The sequence below is a fragment of the Procambarus clarkii genome, chromosome 57, assembly GCF_040958095.1.
Source record: "Procambarus clarkii isolate CNS0578487 chromosome 57, FALCON_Pclarkii_2.0, whole genome shotgun sequence".
Lineage (NCBI taxonomy): Eukaryota > Metazoa > Arthropoda > Malacostraca > Decapoda > Cambaridae > Procambarus > Procambarus clarkii.
In genome coordinates, this window is record NC_091206.1 from 20426680 (window position 1) to 20435064 (window position 8385).

Genomic DNA, 8385 nt, shown 5'->3' on the forward strand with positions numbered 1-8385 from the left:
ACATATAATGTGTATTTAATTGGATAAATAAAACTAATATTAGTTTAAAAAGGTAATTGTAAAAATCACATGAAAACTAAAGACATTTATTATTATTAATAAATTATACTCGTTATTATACAATTTTGCGTTAAGTTTTTTGGATTATATTTAAATTTATGGATAATGATGAATTTTCATCTTAGAGTATTTTTTTTTGGGGGGGGGAGGGTGGGTAAGGGTGTCATATGTTTGGTCCAGGTTCATGGTTCATGCCAGACCACGAAGGAAGGATTAAGACAGGAATTTCCTTAAATACTTTCGTATTTAATAATACATCTTCAGAAGGATGTATTATTAAATACGAAAGTATTTAAGGAAATTCCTGTCTTAATCCTTCCTTTGTGGTCTGACATTGTCACGTGTTAATGTCTTCGTGATTTACACACATTATATATAACGTAACTAATGCCTAAATATGCTAAATATACTAATATATAATAATATTAATTTATATTTGATAAAATTCTTGATTTGAATGAACAGCATGTAAAAATTTGTGAATGCGTCTTTGGGGTCGACCGCTGGATGGAATGAACTTGGTCCCAGGACGAGTTAAATACATCATACAATATACATTCAATGCAGTATACATAAAAATATTCTCGGTAATGGCCCTGTGGCATGAACCAGACAATTCCTAAAACTTAATTGAAACTTTATTGGAAACTAAGACAAAAATCAAGAATACACATACATATAATGTGTATTTAATTGGATAAATAAAACTAATATTAGTTTAAAAAGGTAATTGTAAAAATCACATGAAAACTAAAGACATTTATTATTATTAATAAATTATACTCGTTATTATACAATTTTGCGTTAAGTTTTTTGGATTATATTTAAATTTATGGATAATGATGAATTTTCATCTTAGAGTATTTTTTTTTTTGGGGGGGGGGAGGGGTGGGTAAGGGTGTCATATGTTTGGTCCAGGTTCATGGTTCATGCCAGACCACGAAGGAAGGATTAAGACAGGAATTTCCTTAAATACTTTCGTATTTAATAATACATCTTCAGAAGGATGTATTATTAAATACGAAAGTATTTAAGGAAATTCCTGTCTTAATCCTTCCTTTGTGGTCTGACATTGTCACGTGTTAATGTCTTCGTGATTTACACACATTATATATAACGTAACTAATGCCTAAATATGCTAAATATACTAATATATAATAATATTAATTTATATTTGATAAAATTCTTGATTTGAATGAACAGCATGTAAAAATTTGTGAATGCGTCTTTGGGGTCGACCGCTGGATGGAATGAACTTGGTCCCAGGACGAGTTAAATATACATTCAATACATTCAATGCAGTATACATAAAAATATTCTCGGTAATGGCCCTGTGGCATGAACCAGACAATTCCTAAAACTTAATTGAAACTTTATTGGAAACTAAGACAAAAATCAAGAATACACATACATATAATGTGTATTTAATTGGATAAATAAAACTAATATTAGTTTAAAAAGGTAATTGTAAAAATCACATGAAAACTAAAGACATTTATTATTATTAATAAATTATACTCGTTATTATACAATTTTGCGTTAAGTTTTTTGGATTATATTTAAATTTATGGATAATGATGAATTTTCATCTTAGAGTATTTTTTTTTTGGGGGGGGGGAGGGGTGGGTAAGGGTGTCATATGTTTGGTCCAGGTTCATGGTTCATGCCAGACCACGAAGGAAGGATTAAGACAGGAATTTCCTTAAATACTTTCGTATTTAATAATACATCTTCAGAAGGATGTATTATTAAATACGAAAGTATTTAAGGAAATTCCTGTCTTAATCCTTCCTTTGTGGTCTGACATTGTCACGTGTTAATGTCTTCGTGATTTACACACATTATATATAACGTAACTAATGCCTAAATATGCTAAATATACTAATATATAATAATATTAATTTATATTTGATAAAATTCTTGATTTGAATGAACAGCATGTAAAAATTTGTGAATGCGTCTTTGGGGTCGACCGCTGGATGGAATGAACTTGGTCCCAGGACGAGTTAAATATACATTCAATACAATATACATTCAATGCAGTATACATAAAAATATTCTCGGTAATGGCCCTGTGGCATGAACCAGACAATTCCTAAAACTTAATTGAAACTTTATTGGAAACTAAGACAAAAATCAAGAATACACATACATATAATGTGTATTTAATTGGATAAATAAAACTAATATTAGTTTAAAAAGGTAATTGTAAAAATCACATGAAAACTAAAGACATTTATTATTATTAATAAATTATACTCGTTATTATACAATTTTGCGTTAAGTTTTTTGGATTATATTTAAATTTATGGATAATGATGAATTTTCATCTTAGAGTATTTTTTTTTTTGGGGGGGGGAGGGGTGGGTAAGGGTGTCATATGTTTGGTCCAGGTTCATGGTTCATGCCAGACCACGAAGGAAGGATTAAGACAGGAATTTCCTTAAATACTTTCGTATTTAATAATACATCTTCAGAAGGATGTATTATTAAATACGAAAGTATTTAAGGAAATTCCTGTCTTAATCCTTCCTTTGTGGTCTGACATTGTCACGTGTTAATGTCTTCGTGATTTACACACATTATATATAACGTAACTAATGCCTAAATATGCTAAATATACTAATTATAATAATATTAATTTATATTTGATAAAATTCTTGATTTGAATGAACAGCATGTAAAAATTTGTGAATGCGTCTTTGGGGTCGACCGCTGGATGGAATGAACTTGGTCCCAGGACGAGTTAAATATACATTCAATACAATATACATTCAATGCAGTATACATAAAAATATTCTCGGTAATGGCCCTGTGGCATGAACCAGACAATTCCTAAAACTTAATTGAAACTTTATTGGAAACTAAGACAAAAATCAAGAATACACATACATATAATGTGTATTTAATTGGATAAATAAAACTAATATTAGTTTAAAAAGGTAATTGTAAAAATCACATGAAAACTAAAGACATTTATTATTATTAATAAATTATACTCGTTATTATACAATTTTGCGTTAAGTTTTTTGGATTATATTTAAATTTATGGATAATGATGAATTTTCATCTTAGAGTATTTTTTTTTGGGGGGGGGGAGGGGTGGGTAAGGGTGTCATATGTTTGGTCCAGGTTCATGGTTCATGCCAGACCACGAAGGAAGGATTAAGACAGGAATTTCCTTAAATACTTTCGTATTTAATAATACATCTTCAGAAGGATGTATTATTAAATACGAAAGTATTTAAGGAAATTCCTGTCTTAATCCTTCCTTTGTGGTCTGACATTGTCACGTGTTAATGTCTTCGTGATTTACACACATTATATATAACGTAACTAATGCCTAAATATGCTAAATATACTAATATATAATAATATTAATTATATTTGATAAAATTCTTGATTTGAATGAACAGCATGTAAAAATTTGTGAATGCGTCTTTGGGGTCGACCGCTGGATGGAATGAACTTGGTCCCAGGACGAGTTTAAATATACATTCAATGCAGTATACATAAAAATATTCTCGGTAATGGCCCTGTGGCATGAACCAGACAATTCCTAAAACTTAATTGAAACTTTATTGGAAACTAAGACAAAAATCAAGAATACACATACATATAATGTGTATTTAATTGGATAAATAAAACTAATATTAGTTTAAAAAGGTAATTGTAAAAATCACATGAAAACTAAAGACATTTATTATTATTAATAAATTATACTCGTTATTATACAATTTTGCGTTAAGTTTTTTGGATTATATTTAAATTTATGGATAATGATGAATTTTCATCTTAGAGTATTTTTTTTTTGGGGGGGGGAGGGGTGGGTAAGGGTGTCATATGTTTGGTCCAGGTTCATGGTTCATGCCAGACCACGAAGGAAGGATTAAGACAGGAATTTCCTTAAATACTTTCGTATTTAATAATACATCTTCAGAAGGATGTATTATTAAATACGAAAGTATTTAAGGAAATTCCTGTCTTAATCCTTCCTTTGTGGTCTGACATTGTCACGTGTTAATGTCTTCGTGATTTACACACATTATATATAACGTAACTAATGCCTAAATATGCTAAATATACTAATATATAATAATATTAATTTATATTTGATAAAATTCTTGATTTGAATGAACAGCATGTAAAAATTTGTGAATGCGTCTTTGGGGTCGACCGCTGGATGGAATGAACTTGGTCCCAGGACGAGTTAAATATACATTCAATACAATATACATTCAATGCAGTATACATAAAAATATTCTCGGTAATGGCCCTGTGGCATGAACCAGACAATTCCTAAAACTTAATTGAAACTTTATTGGAAACTAAGACAAAAATCAAGAATACACATACATATAATGTGTATTTAATTGGATAAATAAAACTAATATTAGTTTAAAAAGGTAATTGTAAAAATCACATGAAAACTAAAGACATTTATTATTATTAATAAATTATACTCGTTATTATACAATTTTGCGTTAAGTTTTTTGGATTATATTTAAATTTATGGATAATGATGAATTTTCATCTTAGAGTATTTTTTTTTTGGGGGGGGGAGGGGTGGGTAAGGGTGTCATATGTTTGGTCCAGGTTCATGGTTCATGCCAGACCACGAAGGAAGGATTAAGACAGGAATTTCCTTAAATACTTTCGTATTTAATAATACATCTTCAGAAGGATGTATTATTAAATACGAAAGTATTTAAGGAAATTCCTGTCTTAATCCTTCCTTTGTGGTCTGACATTGTCACGTGTTAATGTCTTCGTGATTTACACACATTATATATAACGTAACTAATGCCTAAATATGCTAAATATACTAATATATAATAATATTAATTTATATTTGATAAAATTCTTGATTTGAATGAACAGCATGTAAAAATTTGTGAATGCGTCTTTGGGGTCGACCGCTGGATGGAATGAACTTGGTCCCAGGACGAGTTAAATATACATTCAATACAATATACATTCAATGCAGTATACATAAAAATATTCTCGGTAATGGCCCTGTGGCATGAACCAGACAATTCCTAAAACTTAATTGAAACTTTATTGGAAACTAAGACAAAAATCAAGAATACACATACATATAATGTGTATTTAATTGGATAAATAAAACTAATATTAGTTTAAAAAGGTAATTGTAAAAATCACATGAAAACTAAAGACATTTATTATTATTAATAAATTATACTCGTTATTATACAATTTTGCGTTAAGTTTTTTGGATTATATTTAAATTTATGGATAATGATGAATTTTCATCTTAGAGTATTTTTTTTTTGGGGGGGGGGAGGGTGGGTAAGGGTGTCATATGTTTGGTCCAGGTTCATGGTTCATGCCAGACCACGAAGGAAGGATTAAGACAGGAATTTCCTTAAATACTTTCGTATTTAATAATACATCTTCAGAAGGATGTATTATTAAATACGAAAGTATTTAAGGAAATTCCTGTCTTAATCCTTCCTTTGTGGTCTGACATTGTCACGTGTTAATGTCTTCGTGATTTACACACATTATATATAACGTAACTAATGCCTAAATATGCTAAATATACTAATATAATAATATTAATTTATATTTGATAAAATTCTTGATTTGAATGAACAGCATGTAAAAATTTGTGAATGCGTCTTTGGGGTCGACCGCTGGATGGAATGAACTTGGTCCCAGGACGAGTTAAATATACATTCAATGCAGTATACATAAAAATATTCTCGGTAATGGCCCTGTGGCATGAACCAGACAATTCCTAAAACTTAATTGAAACTTTATTGGAAACTAAGACAAAAATCAAGAATACACATACATATAATGTGTATTTAATTGGATAAATAAAACTAATATTAGTTTAAAAAGGTAATTGTAAAAATCACATGAAAACTAAAGACATTTATTATTATTAATAAATTATACTCGTTATTATACAATTTTGCGTTAAGTTTTTTGGATTATATTTAAATTTATGGATAATGATGAATTTTCATCTTAGAGTATTTTTTTTTTGGGGGGGGGAGGGGTGGGTAAGGGTGTCATATGTTTGGTCCAGGTTCATGGTTCATGCCAGACCACGAAGGAAGGATTAAGACAGGAATTTCCTTAAATACTTTCGTATTTAATAATACATCTTCAGAAGGATGTATTATTAAATACGAAAGTATTTAAGGAAATTCCTGTCTTAATCCTTCCTTTGTGGTCTGACATTGTCACGTGTTAATGTCTTCGTGATTTACACACATTATATATAACGTAACTAATGCCTAAATATGCTAAATATACTAATATATAATAATATTAATTTATATTTGATAAAATTCTTGATTTGAATGAACAGCATGTAAAAATTTGTGAATGCGTCTTTGGGGTCGACCGCTGGATGGAATGAACTTGGTCCCAGGACGAGTTAAATATACATTCAATACAATATACATTCAATGCAGTATACATAAAAATATTCTCGGTAATGGCCCTGTGGCATGAACCAGACAATTCCTAAAACTTAATTGAAACTTTATTGGAAACTAAGACAAAAATCAAGAATACACATACATATAATGTGTATTTAATTGGATAAATAAAACTAATATTAGTTTAAAAAGGTAATTGTAAAAATCACATGAAAACTAAAGACATTTATTATTATTAATAAATTATACTCGTTATTATACAATTTTGCGTTAAGTTTTTTGGATTATATTTAAATTTATGGATAATGATGAATTTTCATCTTAGAGTATTTTTTTTTTGGGGGGGGGAGGGGTGGGTAAGGGTGTCATATGTTTGGTCCAGGTTCATGGTTCATGCCAGACCACGAAGGAAGGATTAAGACAGGAATTTCCTTAAATACTTTCGTATTTAATAATACATCTTCAGAAGGATGTATTATTAAATACGAAAGTATTTAAGGAAATTCCTGTCTTAATCCTTCCTTTGTGGTCTGACATTGTCACGTGTTAATGTCTTCGTGATTTACACACATTATATATAACGTAACTAATGCCTAAATATGCTAAATATACTAATATATAATAATATTAATTTATATTTGATAAAATTCTTGATTTGAATGAACAGCATGTAAAAATTTGTGAATGCGTCTTTGGGGTCGACCGCTGGATGGAATGAACTTGGTCCCAGGACGAGTTAAATATACATTCAATGCAGTATACATAAAAATATTCTCGGTAATGGCCCTGTGGCATGAACCAGACAATTCCTAAAACTTAATTGAAACTTTATTGGAAACTAAGACAAAAATCAAGAATACACATACATATAATGTGTATTTAATTGGATAAATAAAACTAATATTAGTTTAAAAGGTAATTGTAAAAATCACATGAAAACTAAAGACATTTATTATTATTAATAAATTATACTCGTTATTATACAATTTTGCGTTAAGTTTTTTGGATTATATTTAAATTTATGGATAATGATGAATTTTCATCTTAGAGTATTTTTTTTTTGGGGGGGGGGAGGGGTGGGTAAGGTGTCATATGTTTGGTCCAGGTTCATGGTTCATGCCAGACCACGAAGGAAGGATTAAGACAGGAATTTCCTTAAATACTTTCGTATTTAATAATACATCTTCAGAAGGATGTATTATTAAATACGAAAGTATTTATGGAAATTCCTGTCTTAATCCTTCCTTTGTGGTCTGACATTGTCACGTGTTTAATGTCTTCGTGATTTACACACATTATATGTAACGTAACTAATGCCTAAATATGCTAAATATACTAATATATAATAATATTAATTTATATATGATAAAATTCTTGATTTGAATGAACAGCATGTAAAAATTTGTGAATGCGTCTTTGGGTCGACCGCTGGATGGAATGAACTTGGTCCAGGACGAGTTAAATATACATTCAATACAATATACATTCAATGCAGTATACATAAAAATATTCTCGGTAATGGCCCTGTGGCATGAACCAGACAATTCCTAAAACTTAATTGAAACTTTATTGGAAACTAAGACAAAAATCAAGAATACACATACATATAATGTGTATTTAATTGGATAAATAAAACTAAATATTAGTTTAAAAAGGTAATTGTAAAAATCACATGAAAACTAAAGACATTTATTATTATTAATAAATTATACTCGTTATTATACAATTTTGCGTTAAGTTTTTTGGATTATATTTAAATTTATGGATAATGATGAATTTTCATCTTAAAGTATTTTTTTTTTGGGGGGGGGGGGAGGGGTGGGTAAGGGTGTCATATGTTTGGTCCAGGTTCATGGTTCATGCCAGACCACGAAGGAAGGATTAAGACAGGAATTTCCTTAAATACTTT